This window comes from Artibeus jamaicensis, unplaced genomic scaffold (genome assembly GCF_021234435.1).
Source record: "Artibeus jamaicensis isolate MK-2021 breed Jamaican fruit bat unplaced genomic scaffold, CSHL_Jam_final contig_354, whole genome shotgun sequence".
NCBI classification, from domain to species: domain Eukaryota; kingdom Metazoa; phylum Chordata; class Mammalia; order Chiroptera; family Phyllostomidae; genus Artibeus; species Artibeus jamaicensis.
The window spans coordinates 32,017,689-32,035,195 of NW_026521803.1; the positions used below are offsets into that span (position 1 = coordinate 32,017,689).

Genomic DNA, 17,507 nt, shown 5'->3' on the forward strand with positions numbered 1-17,507 from the left:
GTTATGGCACATAGTAGATGCTTAGAACAAATGTGTTGAACACATGCATGAAATCGTTATTGCCTTGAAGCCAGTCAGGAAACTAGTTTTCACCAGTGGAGGCTTTCATGAACATTGCCAGCAGCTCAGTAAATCTGATAGAATAATTGAAGCTTCCTGAATTACCATCATAAATTTCACCTGGAAGATTTCAACGTGTTTATCCCTAAAAGGGGTGGAGTAGAGAATAAGTCCCATGGAGAGTAGGAAGAAGAGAATTGGATTAAAGCTACTTTGTGACATGCTTTGCAGACCATGATAAGACCATGGGTTGCTATGCTCTTGATGGTTTCTAAACATCACACTTAAGTATGAAATGCTGCTACATGTCATTTCCGAGAGGCAGTGATGATACCTTCAAGGCTCAGTCAAGTTTTATGTTGCTGTAGGTAATGGGGTAATTAGAAGTCTTAGTTAAAGTAGTGGGAAAAAAGAAAAGAAAAGGAAAGAATGGGAAGCATACGTATCCACTAGGCAGCATTTTGACAGTAAAAATTATGGGTAAAATGGTTGACTTCTACATTCATGACTTGTAGAGAGCATTTTGTGGTGTTTATTCAGTTTATAGATGTGAATAGCTGCTGTGAGATTCTAAAAAGATGTAAAACTGAATGAGATGAGGAACCTAAAGTAAGTGGAAGAGAAAGATCATTATCACTGCATCAATATCTACCCTGTACTCTATTTAGCTAGCACTTGAGATTCTATCACTCAGGCATCCTTCAATAAACTAGTTATATATTCCCATTCTTTGTGTACTCATCACATCCCTGGCTGTCAGACCATTCAGGGCACAACATGCCAGGACATACACAACACAGGTGACATTAAAAGGACATGGACACCAAAGCAAACTAGCATGATAAAGAATGGTCACCTCCATGGGTGTGATTGGGGAACAGATATGAAAGGATGAGTAGAAGTTTGAATCATTCTATCATTTACATCTAGAATTTGCATCATTCACTTCTTTTGTTAGTGCAAGATGTATCATGCAGAAAATGAGAGGTTTGTGAGTTACACCTACCATATCAAGAAAAGAAGCATTTCGATATGGTAGGGGTTGCAAAAGAGATAGGCGATATAACCCTTCAATCATAGAAGTACATGAGCATCATACAGAAGATCAACAGTGTGGCAATTGCTGGGGGGAGGGGCATTAAGGGGACTAAATGGTAATAGGAAAAATACAATAAGGATTAAATCTTTTAAAATTAAAAAAATATCTTACAGGTAGGTAGCCTTTAAATTAATCAAGTGGTCTGTATTTTATAATTTATAATTTATAAGAGCAGAGTCATTGTGAATTAGTATCAAAATCTAAACAAAGAAGCAAAAATGATAAGAATAGAGCCAATTACATATCAATTTGCCTCCCTGGATCCTAAAATATGCTCCTACTGATAAACCCCAGTAGTTTCATTTTTCAAGTTCTTGGGGAAAAATACATTAATCGATACTATTTTTTTCAATTTTAAAATTGGTGGCAAAAATTTTCTATTAAAGTTTTGGTGTCTGTGATTTCTTGTCTAAATTAGAATCAAATATAAGATAATTCACAAGTTAGCCTAAAATTATATCAGATTATTTAAGTTTAATGTATTTGTATCTCATGATGTCTGCAAAGAGCATAATGACTCGTGGGGTCATGCATCTAAAGAAGCTTAAACATGACCCCACCAGTGGTGCAGTTAACCTAAAGTGATCATGTACCATTTTGTCTTGGAGAAAGGTAAAAGACTGGTATCTTGCTCTCTTATAATCCAGCTGCCAGTTATTAATGAGCTACATTGTTCTTTCTGCTATGGTTCTGAGTAAACCCGATTTTCCTTTTTGAAAGATTAACTTGTGACCTTATATTGCCCATGTGGGAGTGACCATGTTTATTGGGCAAAGCATTTCCTGCTGTGTTACAGACATTTGGTTCCATCATCCCACTTGACATTCTTGTTACCTGGGTGACCCCTCCTTTCTTCTATTTAACAAACCCCTCTGTATGCACTCTATACTCCCCTTCCCCTCTCACCCACCAAGAGGCATCCCCTCCCTCTCCATCCTGTATCATTTCGTTCACCATACAAGGGGATGGTCATCCCTAAAAAACCCAGAATTTATTTATTAAAAATTGTATATTTATTCTTACATGTTAAAACTTAAGTCACCTTCAAAGTATTGTCTATTTGATGCAAAGAGACATCAAATGTCTACCCATCAAGACATTTTTTACCACTGTTCAAAACAGTTTTTAAACTCATTGATTTTGATGCCTTTTAAGTGCTTCTGCCATTTTTTTTGTTTAACCTCTTCCACATCAACAAAACGTTTTTCTTTGAAGACTTTTTTCATCCAGGAACCCCCCAAAAAAGTTGCTCAGGGCAAGATTGGTAGAATGCCTGGGGTCATGCTGTTTTGGTCAAAAACTGCTGAACACCCAGTGTGGTGTGAGCAGGTGCGCTCATAACTCATCCATCATGAAATGGGCAAATGCACTGAAAGATCCTTCAAAAAATTCACTGAAGCTGAATGCAGCCTCTCACAGCAGTGCCAGCCAGCACACTGATACAGATGGGTTCCTAGAACACTCACCTAGTGGGGGGATTTTATACTATAAAGGGCCTGCCCTCCAGAAGATAATTCTGGGTTTTTTTGCTCTCCCCTATAGTGGATCACTCTCATTTGCAAAAAAAAAAATGGAATAGCTTTCCCTTTAAAAAGTCTTTATCGTTTCTCAGCCTTTTGGCTAAGAGCAAGTGCAGTGTCTGTTCTTATCAGTTTAATATCTGATAGATACGTCTTCTATCTGAGGATAGTACATTAAATGTATTTTTGAAGCTGGGAGATGAAATAGGAGCTTGTTCCATCCACTCCACACATCAACTGGGTATTGTAGTGCTTCTGGGTAGGGTGCACCCCCCAAAAATCTTTTAACAGTATATCTCTCTAGGGATCTAGGTATAATTTCTTATCTACTTCTATTCATAGAAAACTGTTTTTGAAAGGATTTTCTATAGTATTTTCTTCATTCCCTCATGGTCTGCCTTCTTAATCACTTATTCTGACATTGATCTTCAGTAAGGCTTTCTCCCATTCGTCCACTGAGACCAATCTCTTGAAAGTCATCAATTCTCTACATCCTAATAAGTCCAAAGGTCAATCTCTGTCCCAATTTTTTTCAACTTCTCAGAAAACTTTGACTTTCTTGGTTCCTCCTTCTCTATTGGAATGCCTCTAAATGTAGATTTATTTATGAACCTTTTTGCTTGTCTATTGCCTGTCTTTACACTGAAATATCAGAGCAAAGCACTGTATCATATTACCCTTGGTCTCTGGTGTTGGAGATTGTTGTATCCCCAATGTCTAGAACAGTACCCAGCATAAACTAGGTACTCAAATATTAGGTCATTTAGTTAATTTTTTAAGCAGTCACAGATTTGAGTAAACACAGAGTTCATAAATGACACTATGACTTTGGGCATCAGAGACTTCCTACTGCTGTTCTCTCCAGCATGAGAATAGTCTATTATTCTAAGTTGAAAACTGAGCTTTGGAATCTCTTTGTTTCCACTTGAAATGAACCCCTCTAATATGTCCACTACACTACATAGTTTACCTCAAACTCTTCAGTTGACTTAGGATAAATAAGCATACGCATAGAAGCCATTAATCTGTGTTAGTATCTCAGGAAAACACAAGGCTAAATAAATCTCAGCTGCTTTTGCAAAACTATGGCCCCAAACGGGTAAGCCCTATCTATTCAGGCTCATCCAAAAGACAACACCTCTGAGATCCATCAGCCCCTCTTCATGCTGCGATAAGTGTAGACAAGGTATAAAACGTGCAAACTATCTAATTATCAACCCCATGCCCTGCCATCCCCAGCTCATTGCAAAGGTTTCCACCCAGCTTTCAACCTAAATCATCCACCTAAGTCCAGGCTCCAGCCAAGAAGCCTATTTACAGTTCAGACTAGACAGACAGCTGAGCTAGGAGGCCTTTTCCTACTTTTACTTCTTTCCCCCTGTAGAACATAAGTAAGCTAGCACACCAGAAATCCATCAAAATAATAAGTCCCCCCAGATTCCAACCCTGCTTCCTTCCCCTGAACAACAGGAAAGAAAGCATTGGGAGACACAGTTGAAATGAAATGCTTCATTCAGGACTGTCAGGCATAACCTGGGGTAGAGCCTGGGGCATTATTTGGAATCCACAAATTTTTGTAAAGTCTTTTTGGCATTTCAACCACATGGGACTTTTTCTCTAAATAAAAATGCTGGCCTTTAGTATTAAGGCTATAAAATGGGTGTTGGAGATCAGGGGCAGTTCTTTAGTTGTTTTGTTCAGCCATAAAGAATTTGCCTAAAATACATGTTTACGGATATTTTACTAAGTATAGGATTTGTTCTAGTATTGATAAACCATCTAGGGTCAGGGGTGTCAAACTCATTTTCGCCAGGGACCACATCAGCCTCACAGTTGCCTTCAAAGGACCAAATGTAATTTCAACTCTTTAACTTTTAAGCAGTAGTTACATTTTTACACTTCTAAAATTATTTTGGCCTTTTGAAAGCAACTGCAAGGCTGATGTGGCCCCCATGAAAATGAGTTTGACACCCCCAATAGGCCATTACATGAATATTGTTGTGATATTTAAGAGGTGATTATTTTTCCCCCAAAATAAGTCAAAACAGGAAAAACTGAATCAAATAACTAGAACCTATAATCCTTTTGTTTTTAATTATATTGAATCAATGTTTATCAAAAACCTATGGATTCTTCTAAATTCCAGGTGAATTTATATGTGAATACAATAGTCTTTACCCTTAGGGCTTCCTGCTACCTGCAGTGAAAAGAGATACTACATTAAGTACAAATATATTGTTAAGCAATGTATTTATTGTGCGGCCTATAATGAGACATGTTTGTCCCAACTTCCTTCCATTTCTGGGTTGTTACCTTTGAAAAGCAAAGGTTTTCTAGGGTTGCAGCCTCCTTTAATAGTGAAAGAAATATTTTATCTTGAGGCTACCTTTTATTTTCCTAAGATGTGATTCGAGTAGACTCAGACATTTCACAAGAACTTTTTTAAACAAGAATAAAATGAAAAGAAGTTTTAATTGTGTTAACCAGAATATTCAAGCATCAGAATCGTGGTTTTGATTATACTTCATTACTGCAAGATTGTCATACATAATGCTTGTGTTTACTGAGAACGAGCCCAGTAACGAGGAGAGCACTAACTACTTTTACAGGGGTGTCCTGCACAGAGAGAAAAATAGGGACATCTGAGTGAGAGGGCTAAAACAGCACCTGGGGAGTGGCATGCATGATAAGGAAACTGGAATGTAGTACTGTGAAAAGTGGAATGTCTGTAGGTTATTCGTGCAGCCTGCGGGTTACCTGGGAAATGAGTGAGAAGCTTGGAACCAAATGGAATGAGAAGCCGTTCTGAGATGAGAATGGAGGCGAGAAAAAGCAGTGAGAGTATTCTCTCAAAAACTGTACATTGCACCTCTGTAGCCGGTGGTGTCTTTTCCACATAAATGGATCTCTCTGGCCAACCTGATTTATTTTCAAGAAGATTTTGACACTCCAAAAAGTGGGTCACTTCCTCGTCTAGGTGAAAAATACACTAGTTTTCCAATAAAAGGAAAAATGACAAAGTACTCTCTCAACTTTAGTTCCAATAGACTCTCAAAGAACTAGAAAATTTTGTGTTTTTATTCCCCTTCTATCATGTGAGTGGTGACAGATTTATGAAGTAGTCTATTTATCCAGCCCATTTTTGACAAATGTCTTAGAAGGGCTGTCTCTCTAAACCATAGACTCCAGCCGTATATCATGGGACGCTGGTTGGACCTATTGGTGGGAAATTATGGGAAATGCTCTTTTGATTACTTTAAATCAGTATTCATAGGTAGTTTATTGTGTTTGATTGTATTGCAAAACTGTAAGCCATGAAAAAAGAAATTAATTTTTTTTCTAATGCTTGAGCATTAAAAGATGCAAGAAGTCAAATTCAAAGCCTAGTCTTTTATAATTGCTGCAGTTTTAGAGATGATAAAACCCTCCATCACAGCAATGAGCAATGGAAGACTCAAAAATTAGAAGACTTGTCTATGGTGCCCAGCCACTTGGTTACTAAGCCATTATTCCTCAGTGTTCTGTTTAAGACCAGTATCTACTCCTTTCTGTTTTCCTGAGATCTAACTCTTAAAAACTGAAGACAGGCAAGATAATGAGCTAGAAAAAGGAAATTTGACTGGAAGCTTTGTTTCAATGTTTACCACTTAGATGTTTATTTTGAATTAAATAAGCTATTTATTATGGTAAATTTTTATTATAAGACTTGAAGGATTAATTACTGTCTTTGGAAAGTCTCTGTGATGCAGTCATAAGAGTGGATTCAGACTGTTCAGGATCACAACTTAACTGTCCAGCTGGGAGACATTGGTCAACTTATACTCTATCCTCTGGCTTTTTCCTTCTTAAAATGGACATGACTCAACCTACCTAATACGGTTCTTATAAAGATAAACTTGTCATATGCATATACTAACTCAGTGTCTGCTAAAGGAAAGCTGCTATATTATTACTCTTATTAATAATAAAATTAAACAATTCAAATTCCTCTTAAATTTTATATTTTACATGAAACTATATCTGACATGTAGAACCTGAGAGGAATAGCTTCACACTTGTTTACCTTTTTAATTATCCCATTAATTTTATAACATTATCATGCATAACTTGCACATTCTAATGCATAATTATAGTGTGCAATATGTAATGTGTAATGAGAATTCTTTATGCTTTCACTTTAAAAGCGAGTAACAATAGAGGTGCAAAGAGTACAATACTCCAGAGGAGTATCTCTACTCCTAACATTTATGGTGAAGTTTCAACAACTAAATTCCAGACCCATGGGAAACATGCTCCAACTTGTTTTGGTTTTTTTTTTTAAGTCAACTTATGCTTTGTGAGAATTTTGAATAGGCCCTTAAGTTGTCCCGTTGCTCCACACAACTATGAGTAAAAGTCAATGTTACTTTCTAGAATGTCCGTGCATATCTTGGACAAAAGTTGCACTGTGCTCACATTCTTCTAATTTGTCATATGGGTGTTAAAAAATGCAAGCCCAGAAGCCAAAATATTGAGAAAGCCATGATGAATTATAATGCATAAAGTTTCCTCTACCAAAAAAAAAAAAGAAAAAGAGATAATATTGTTACAGAAAATCCACAATCTATACACAAGTTTCAAGTAAGTCTCCCAACTCTTCTACAAACTGTCCTTGAATTTTACTTTTTATTTTAAAAAAATATTTGAATAATAAAATGTGTTGGTGGAGCCCTGTTTTCTTTTTCTGGTTTATACTCAAACCATTTTACTGAAGATACTATTTTAAGCAACCATTTCAAAAATGTTACCACAAGTTTATAGATGATTTGTATTCAGTTGTACAAACAATACAATAGCAAACACTATTTTTCCCATTCAGTTTGGCATGGACCATCTGTTTTTCAGCCAGAAGGACTCCAATGCCATTTATCATGTGAGAATGGTGTCAGGAAGTTGTTTTAAGAGGAGTAAGTGCAAGAAGATAGGGTTAGGTATTTGCATGCTTACACTGGGGAAAATTGGTTTACTCTTCTCCCAATGAGAAATTTTACCTTTTTAAAAAAAGTTTTTAAAGATTTTATTTATTTATCTTTAGGGGGGAAGGGAAAGAAAGAGGGAGAGAAATATCAATGCATGGTTGCCTCTTATGCATCCCCTGCCAGAAACTGGCCTGCAACCCAGGCATGTTCCCTGACTAGGAATCGAACTGCAATCCTTTGGTTTGCAGGCCCATGCTCAATCTGCTGAGCTACACCAGCCAGGGCTGATTCTTATATTTAACCACTACAAGTGATTTCACTTGTAAAATTGGTCTTTTCTGTGACCTCCATATTACCAATATACAAAGAAAAGTCAGAAGAGTAGAAAACCAAGCTATAAAACAAAATTCGCATTCTAGTTCTGTAGAAAATGCTTAACCTTGCATATATAAGAAATGTGAAACAGGATAGTGGAAATTTTCTGTGTACAAGTCAAAGACAACTCCACAAAATATACCAAAGTTTTGAGTCAGAAAGTACCAGTCTTATAAAGAGCCATTCATTGTGGAAAAGCATATAATTTTATCCTAGGGACTAGCCATAGCTTGGAACAGTTTGGGATCTTCTCTTAGGTAAGTGGGAAGTAAACATTTAGAATTTGTGTTTTCTTTCTTTCTTTCTTTCTTTCTTTCTTTCTTTCTTTCTTTCTTTCTTTCTTTCTTTCTCTATCATCTATCTATCTATCTATCTATCTATCTATCTATCTATCATCTACTTTTTTAATGGGGTAAGTCTTCTCCCTTGGAAAGCATTTCTTCCAAAACAGCATATTGCATCTCTCTATTTAAAAATAATGACTGTTGGGTAATGTGTTTTCACCTTTAAAAATGGGTCAATTCTATAGCATAATGAATTTCACCTCTTGGTTAATCATGTATTTGAATCGCAACATAAGTGAGCTAATCCATATGCAAATATTCATATAGATATCTGTGGTCAGCCAGGAATTAAAGAGAGGAGATACTCAAACTCAGGCTGAAAAGACCTGTTAAGTTTATGCAGGCCCTTTAAATTCACCTAACTCAAACGATCTTTTGCCATTTAAATTCCTCTTAAATCAAAGATTCCTACCCCATATTTATGACCAGAATTCTTTAGTGAGTACTTGTAATAACTATAAATTCCTGAGCCTCATCTTTGAAGAGAGAGGCAGAAAACAGCATTTCAACATGCTTCAGGCGATTTTGGTATATCATTGTTAGCATTAATTAATGAGTTTGCATTTGGGAAATATATCCCTAGAGAATTCCTATGAAACTTCCTTAGAGCTTGCCTAACTAGTAACCCAAAATATATTTGAATACCCCTAGTAACTGCAAAATCAGTACTTGCCTGGGTTGCCATACTTTTTTGAATACACGTGTTCACAGCAAAGATAGCCATATTAAATGAAAATATACTTCTCTACTCCTGGGTATTAATTTTATCCTTGGGGTCATGGAGAATATATCTAATTCCTAATTCATGTATCAGCTCTTCAACCATTATAGGCAATGGCAGGCACTCCCATTTTAGTCATTTCTTGTCTAGAAAAGATCCCTAGTTCCTTCAGTCTTTATGTGACTCGATTTAAAATCTGTACATGCTCTTTGCTCTTCTGTGAATTTTCGGAGAGTGGAGTGAGTACTTAGACTTAACACAGGTCCGAGTAGGTCTGTTTTCATGATCGTGTGACCTCTGCAATGATGTAGGACTCTCATGTCCTTAAAAAGGCCCCACGCTTAGTTAATGTTCTGCTGTCTCTGACTTGACATTTGAAATAGGTTTTGAACAAGCACCCCTGCATTTCCATTTTGTGCCAGGTCTCAAAAATTGTGTAGTCTATCCTGTATCCCAGGTCTTGTATGATAAAACTGTATAAATAATTCATTCCTCGTGCTCTCTGTAACTAAAATAGCTTGAATATACACCATTTATATCTCAGTGGCCACATCACTCTTAAGTTTATATTCTATTTACAACCAAATGCAACTCTGAGATCTTTTTCTGTTATACACCTAGGTTTCCTTCATGCTGGCTTTTTGAAATCACTGTTGGAAACAAATATAAGATGTTATACTGACTCCAGCTAAGCATGATCTTTAAATATTTGCTCCGTGGTTCCAGGCAATTGACATCTCATTAGAATTTGATTATCACCCAATATTTTTATTGTTCCTCTTAACTACAGATCACCAAAAGAAATTATAATCCAGTCTTAGAAAGAGATGGCAAATACCATAGTAGGAACTGTTCAAAGAAATAGGAGGAATAATAGTTTCAACAAATGTGATCTAATTGGTATTGGTGGTTTAAAGGTTTTAATGTTTCCAACTTCATTAGTAAGGGCATCTTTCTATTAGTAAGATCTTTCTTCTTACTTAAATATACTTTTGGTCATCCCGGTTGTCATCGATAACTGGGATGTGAAACTACTAGTTTTAATGGGACTTCTGGTGATGGAAGACCTGTTTCTGAAATCATATTGCATTAAAAACTCATCTCAGAGAACTTGTCATTATTTAATGTAAATATTGAAAATCTAGTGTTTCTGTGTGTTTATCTTGGAAATGAAGTCCATTTTGCTTGGAGCTTCTTGGTAGCCAGGTCCTTCAGTTGGTACTTTAGTATTTTCTGAGAAGTTTCCTCAAGAGAGGAAGATAGGTGAGAAATATAAATGTATCACCATTTTAATTAGTAATTTCTGAGTTAAACAATTAGTTGCTTATATACAAAGTTCACAATGGATAGTTTTAAGAAAAATAAAATTGTCTAAGTATGATGATGTTAGTTGTTGATTTTTTTTGTCAATGAGTTTAATTTATGCCCATTAGTTACCATTCATATGAATGCTTAAATTACAAAATTAGCTGCCATGGTTCAAATGTGTGGGGCTTTAAGAAAGCTTTTATTAATCAAAAGATAGCTAAGCATATCAATTTTGATTTCTAAAACATGTTTTAAAGATTTGTAAAAGAAGGCTAATTCTAGAATTACATAGCATTAAATTTTGTTATTTTTGGTATTTTAATAATGTCATGAACTGTTTAAAAATTACATTTACATGTCCCAGTTAACACATTTCTGCACTAACCTAGAGAAAAACCTATGTGAAAAGTTTCCATACAGTTACAAAGGCCCATTCTGTTTTCATATGATGATGTTAGTTTTTATTTCAGCCATGCTTATGATTCGTTGATGAAATATGGATTAGTTTGCTTATATAATGAATAAAATTATTAGGTTGAATTAATTACTAGTCTAATTAGCTATGGTTAGTCTGATTAATTAGATTTTTAAAATATTTGTTTAGCCCTGGCTGGTGTGGCTTAGTGGATTCAGTGCTGGCCTGTGAGCCAAAGTGTTGCTGGTTCAATTCCCAGTTAGGACACATGCCTGGGTTGAGGGCCAGTTCCCTAGGGCAGGCTGTGTGAGAGGCAACCACACATCAAGGTTTATTTCCCTCTCTTTCTCCTTCTCTTACCCTGTCTCTGAAAATAAATAAAGTCTTTAAAAAATATTTGCTTAATTTAGCTATTTCCCAAACAAATTAATTGTTTACCCAGAAATGTAGGATTGAACTCCTCACAAGTCAAGAAACATAAGACTACATTTGGGCCCCCTTTTCTTTTCCCACATAGAGCTGTATGTGTTAGAGAAGTCTGCTACCCAATATATTTTCTGAGTTTTCTCATTGTGGGATAATAGATTCAAGAAAGAACTTGGAGAAAGATCATTTCACTGGTAGGGACACCTTAGTTCTGTTGTCAGTGCTGGAATGACTTGATAATGGACTTTAAATCTATTATTTACCCATCATCTATAAAGTGAAGGACCTATCATGGCCCATCACTGAAGTCTTGCTAATCTCCACTATTGCAGACATCTGTAAATTTGTGAACTGCCTCTAGAGAGATGGGACAGTATAAATGATTTATAATATTGATTCACTTGGCAAGTTGAAGGGCTAAACTCAGAAATTTAAAAAAAAAGACAATTATTCAATATATTATGGTCCCATAGTCTGAGGAAACATACTTCTTAGATCTCAAAAAGTGCTTGGTAGCAGTTAAAATGGCACTTTAAAAAAGCACATGGGAATTGTGCTCATGTGTGTATATATCTACGTGTTCAGTTATTCATTCATCAAAGTGTTGTGTGTGTATTTTACCAGATACTGTTCTAGATGCTGGGGTACAATAGGGGCCACCACACACACACACACACACACACACACACAAAACTGCCTTAATTGGCTTACACTTTGGGAGAGTGTGGTAAAAGACAGATAACAAGATAATGAGGTAAAATATACTTGTTGTTAAATAAGACGATGAGGTAAAGATACCATACCAAAGCAGCAAATGAATGTGGAGGATCTAGAGAAGATTACTTTAAATAGTGTAACCATGAGATTGTAGTGAAGATCTGCAGGAAGTAGGGTACAAGCCATAAAATTATCTGAGGAAGGATGCTACAGGCAGAACCAGCAGCCAAGTCCCAGAGGTGGATGGACGCTTACTTGCTGTGTTTGAGCTATAGCAAGTAGATGGCCATGCAGAGAGGGGAGGGAGCCAGAGAGAGGAAGATGAGATCAAAACATAATGGGAAGCCAAATCTTCTAAGACTTTGTTGGCCATTTGAAAGATTTAAACTTTTACTTTGGATAAATAACATTACATGATTTGCTATTTCATAAGATTCCTGTGGCTGCTGGCTTGAGAACAGCCTGGGAGCAAGGGCAGAGGCTACAAACCTGGTGGGAGACAATTGGATGATATTCCACAGTCAGACATTATCCCACTTTCTTATGAGCTAATTCCTATTACAGATTGTATTACATTGTACGTAGCCTGGTCTACTATTGAGTTTGTTCACTCATTTACAGCTATATTACAATGCTGACTGGTACAAAATGCTGTAGTTTTTGCTCTAAATTGAAGTTACGTAATTTTGGCTGTTAGAGTACATATGTCTTGAGATGCCAGGACAATCCAATGTGATTAAACAAAGGTTTATTGAACACCTACTTTATGTCAGGTACTATTCCAGGTACTTGTGATAGATCAGTAAACAAAAGCGTCTAACATCCCTGCCCTCATGGGGTAACATTTTAGAAGGAATAGAACAGGAAAAAATAATGGGCAGAGAAAATAATAGTGATTTGATTGAGTTTATTAGAAGATCATGAGTAAAACTGAAAAAAGAAAATATACATAAAACTAAGAGGATAGAGTACGTCTATTCTGGTTAGAACATATTAAGAAAATGAGATTTAAGCAAAACTTTAAAGAACTCAGAAATTTAGCCATTGGGTTTTCTGGGAGAAGAACATTCCAGGCAGAGGAAACAAGTAGAGGCCAGCAAGAGGCAGTGCACAAGCTCCAAGACAGAACTGTGGCTGTCATGTTCAAAGCATGTCAAGGAGGTCAGTGAGTCTCCAGCAGAGTGTATGGGGGAGAATTTAGGGTGGAAGCTGTGAGTGGAAGTGAGAGTCAGAACATATAGTAGCTTGAAATCTGTTGTAAGGACTTTGGATTTTTCTTCCTAGGAAATGAAAAGCCAAGAGAGGAAGGGACATGATTTGACTTAAACATGTCATTCTGGCTGCTGTATTGTCACAAAAGGAGGGAAGCCAGTTAAGAAGCTATTATAACAATTCATGTTAGAGATGATGAAGGCTCAGATGAGGCGGGTGATGGTAGAGATGCTGAGAAATGGTCACATTCTGGTCATATTTTGAAGGTAGATCCAACAAGATTGCTAACAAATGGAATGTGAGGTCTGAGACAAAGAGAGGAGGTGATGATGACAGTCATGTTTGGTGAGGCCAGAGGGATTAGAAGAATGCCATCACTGTCACCCAGGTGGGATGGGTTCTAGCAAAAGAAGGTTTAGGGGCAGCGCAGTGGTATTGCTTTGGACAGGTTAAGCTTGGACCTCTAAGTTGAGGTGTTACATAGTAAGTTGGGGGTAGGAAGGAGGGTGTGGAGTGAAGATAAAACTGAAACAGTCATCAGTTTATCATGGCATTTAAAGCCCTGGGGCAGCAGGAGGTCTCCAAAGGAGTACCCGAATATAGAACAGAACAGTCAGTGACTGATCCCTGCATACTTGCATTAAACGGTTTGGGGGAAATAAGGCTCAAATAGCCTACCATTGGACTTGATAACTTCTACTGACATAGCAGTGAAGATCTGTTATAAAAATAGTTTAAACATATTTCAGATTAAAACTGCCCTTTAATTACTTTTGTTGTATGGAAAGTTTTAGATATAACCTTAACGTAAACTTTTCAAAAAGAAAAAAAGAAAAAAAAACAAGTGTCACTTTACATGCCAACTCCATTACTTGGTGATGACCACTTAGAATGCTGTGCTACAGAGGATATGGAGGCTGGGTGTGAGTTTTGTAGGGGAAGGGGCCCAACGATGGAGTAGTGAGGCCTTCCAAGGAAGCAAAACAGGCAAAGGTGGCAGGCACACCTCAGGAGGGTTGCCTCAGTTTGTATAAATCTCATAAATGAAAGCTCTAATTGGGGGCTTTTAGTTTGGGGGTCAAACTCTCCTTTTAGAATCTGATAGGATTACAAAGAATACTTGCCAAGAAATCTACATTTACCTGTGTGCCTTCAATCAAGGGAGTGTGCCCTGCTCCGTTAACTCAAAATTAGTCTTATTTACTTTTTGAAAAATTTATTTCAAAACTTTGTCAGCCTCTGAACTAATTAATTTTAAGTTTAGTACACTCCTTCTATTATTTAATATTAGTAGCAAATGGAAATGCAATGCAGTTATTCCACAATAATTGTTATAATCACTTCATGGTGAAACTTGCCAAGAATAATTAAAAGTTACTTGCAAGTTCATTGCTCCTTTATTCGCCATCAGCTTTGCAGACGGAAACTAGCTCTAGCCAAGTGCCACATGTTTTATATAGTTTCCTGTATTTTGTGTGCTTAGAAAATCTTTTCATTACTAATGTAGTAAGCAAATATAACTGAATTGGTCCCCTGAAACACAGATGGCAATTCTAAACATTACTAAACCAGGCTATATTTCTCTCCTAAATTTTTAAATTTATGTTTAAATGGTATGAAACTACTCTTAGATTGGCCATATGCATAAGCCTTCTGCTATAGTGAAGAAAAATAAATAGCTCCTTGTTTAATGATTATATGACTTTTTATTTAAAAAATTGGGAGAGGAGTGAATACATAGGACATTCTAGAATCTAACCACTGTGAGACAGTGTGCCTCAGCTTTAATTACAGCAAAGCAGCACTCATCATCACATGGCTTTCCCATGCACCTAAGTCCTCATTAATTACTGCCATGTAGCAAGTTCATTTCCATGGGTACTTGGGACATGTTTTCAAAACAAATGCTTTCTGGTTATTACACTGATAAACACCATGGTCCTCAAACCCAAATACTCAAAGGAGAGCTAATGATGCTCATTTTACAGCCTGGGAGAATGATTTGTACCTAGCTGATCTGCAAATTCCAACCAAAAATTTTCAACTGCACTCTGTAGTAGGGTCCTAAAGTCAGGGCCTATTGGGGTGAGACAATGTGTGACGTGTCATGAATGGGAGCACACACCCTGTGCCATGACATTGAAGACCTTCGTTACCCCAAGAAGAGCAGGCAGGCCAGGTGTGCCAAAGTGCATTACTGAACTCTCAGGGCCCATCTGGTTGAGTGGATACACAGCGGATTTGGGAGAAAACAAGCATCTCATTTATAGTTCCCCACTGTGTGGAGGAAGGCTGGGATTCCACACAGGAAGGACACATCAGCATCGCAGTCATCCTGTGAGAAAGTAGCCCAGCAAGCCCTTTTCTCTTTAGAGCACATAGACCTCCCTTTCATCAGCATTTGAGCCCTTCTCAGGAGCAAAGTTTTTAAATAGTTTGAGGTCCAATTCACCTGATACCCCAGTTAAAAATGTAATGTCTAAGGGAAATAACAGCAGAGCTTCTCCAACTGCAGTCCCAGAGTGGAATCATTAGCACTACTTGAAAACTTGCTAGAAGTTCCCACTCAGAATTTACTGAATCAGAAGCTCAAGGATGGGGGACCTCATAACCTGAGTTCCCCTAAGCCCTGTGGCTGAGTCTAATACTCACCTAAGTTTGCATGCCACTGGTCTCAAACTGTGTTTCTCTACTGTGGGTGTTCATGAGAACGGCCTGGAGAATGTGCCTGGTGTGGCTGACTGTATTTATATGTAACATATATAAGAAGCACCCCAGCTGATGGGGCCTTCTAAACCCACAGATTTGTGAAAAATAGGTTTTATGCCATTTTTATATGACTTTTCTTTTACAAAATAATGTAATTCTTTGAGTCAAACCTCACCAGAGCTGCTAATTTGAGAAATTAGAAAAGAAATATGCTTCTGAGTGACACAATATTTTTCTCTTATCTAATAACTGTGTGGTCTTTCTTATCATTACATAAGCCATAACTGTCCAATGCTTTCGACAGAATTTAGAGAGGTGAAAGAATGGAAGATTTTGATAGGAAAAACTTACTTATGCAATTGACTAATATATATACCTACATGTACACATATGCATATATGTACGTACATACATATATTATACATAGTTGTGTATGTTATGTACAGATAGGCATACATACCTACCATCACACACATAATCCATGTTCCTTTTGTGATATGACCCAGTGTTAAAACACTTCTTCCTTTGTAGATTCTGTGAAGCTGAATAATTTGCATTAACTATTTCTTAAATTTACCCTAGACACTAAGGTAACTCTAACCCTAATTCTAATCATGAACTCAACCCTACCCACAACCCTAATCATAACCATGCTTGGAACCTAACCCCAACTCCAAACCTAACCCTAACACTAGCCCTTACCCTAACCCTAACTAACCCCAACTCCAACCCTAACCCTAACACTAGCCCTTACCCTAACCCTGAACTAACCCCAACTCCAAACCTAACCCTAACACTAGCCCTTACCCTAACCCTGAACTAACCCCAACCTCAATCCTAATCCTATTTTAAACTCAAACCCAAACCACAGACTTAATCTAGACGTACCCTTATCCCTAACCCTAATTGTAGAAACAAGTGTTGGTGGTATTTCGTAGTTTAAATTTTTTCATGGGCACACAGCCTCATGCATTTTTTAATTGCTTGGCTGACAAAGATGACTGAATTCAGGTTATTTAATATTCTTTGAATGCCTTATAATTAATATAATTGGAGTAAGGGGTTATTTGCACAATATTATATATGGCCAAGGAAGAGCTGTTTTCATGAATTCTTAAAGAAGCACAATTTACAATATATAACAGTTTTTTTAGTTTTCAAACAGAATACCTCAATTTTAAAGAAATCTTGTTCTTTTAAAAAATTATTCATGTATTTTTAGAGAGTAGAAAAGGGAGGGATAAAGAGAGCAAAAGAAACATCAATGTGTAGCTGCCTCTCATGTGCCCCACACTGGGGACCTGGACTGCAATTCAGGCATGTGCCCTGACTGGGAATTGAACCAGAAACCCTTTGTTTTACAGGCTACTGCTCAATCCACTGAGCTACACCAGCCAGGGCAGAATACCTCAATTTTAAAGAAACACTGAGACTATTATTCCATTAGAAAGTGATTTAACTTGTATTTTCTTCCTTCCAAACAAGTTTTGGTTTAATTTTAAAGTCTAGATGTTAAACAGTGAACATATTACTGATAGATATTTGTTTCACTCAGTTTTTTTTTTAGATTTTATTTATTTATTTATCTTTAGAGGGAAAGGAGAGAGGGAGAGAAACATCAATGTATGGTTGCCTTTCGTACA

At 36.9% G+C, this 17,507-nt stretch overlaps 1 protein-coding gene and 1 non-coding gene across 2 annotated transcripts in view; both read left to right on the top strand.

Annotated features, from left to right (window-relative positions):
- Positions 1-17,507, top strand: part of DCC (DCC netrin 1 receptor) — a 687,608-nt gene that overhangs the window by 80,850 nt on the left and 589,251 nt on the right. The window lies entirely within an intron of this gene.
- LOC119063689 (U2 spliceosomal RNA) lies at positions 2,760-2,954 on the top strand. Its single transcript, XR_005085231.2, has one exon. It is a non-coding gene; the product is annotated as a U2 spliceosomal RNA (small nuclear RNA).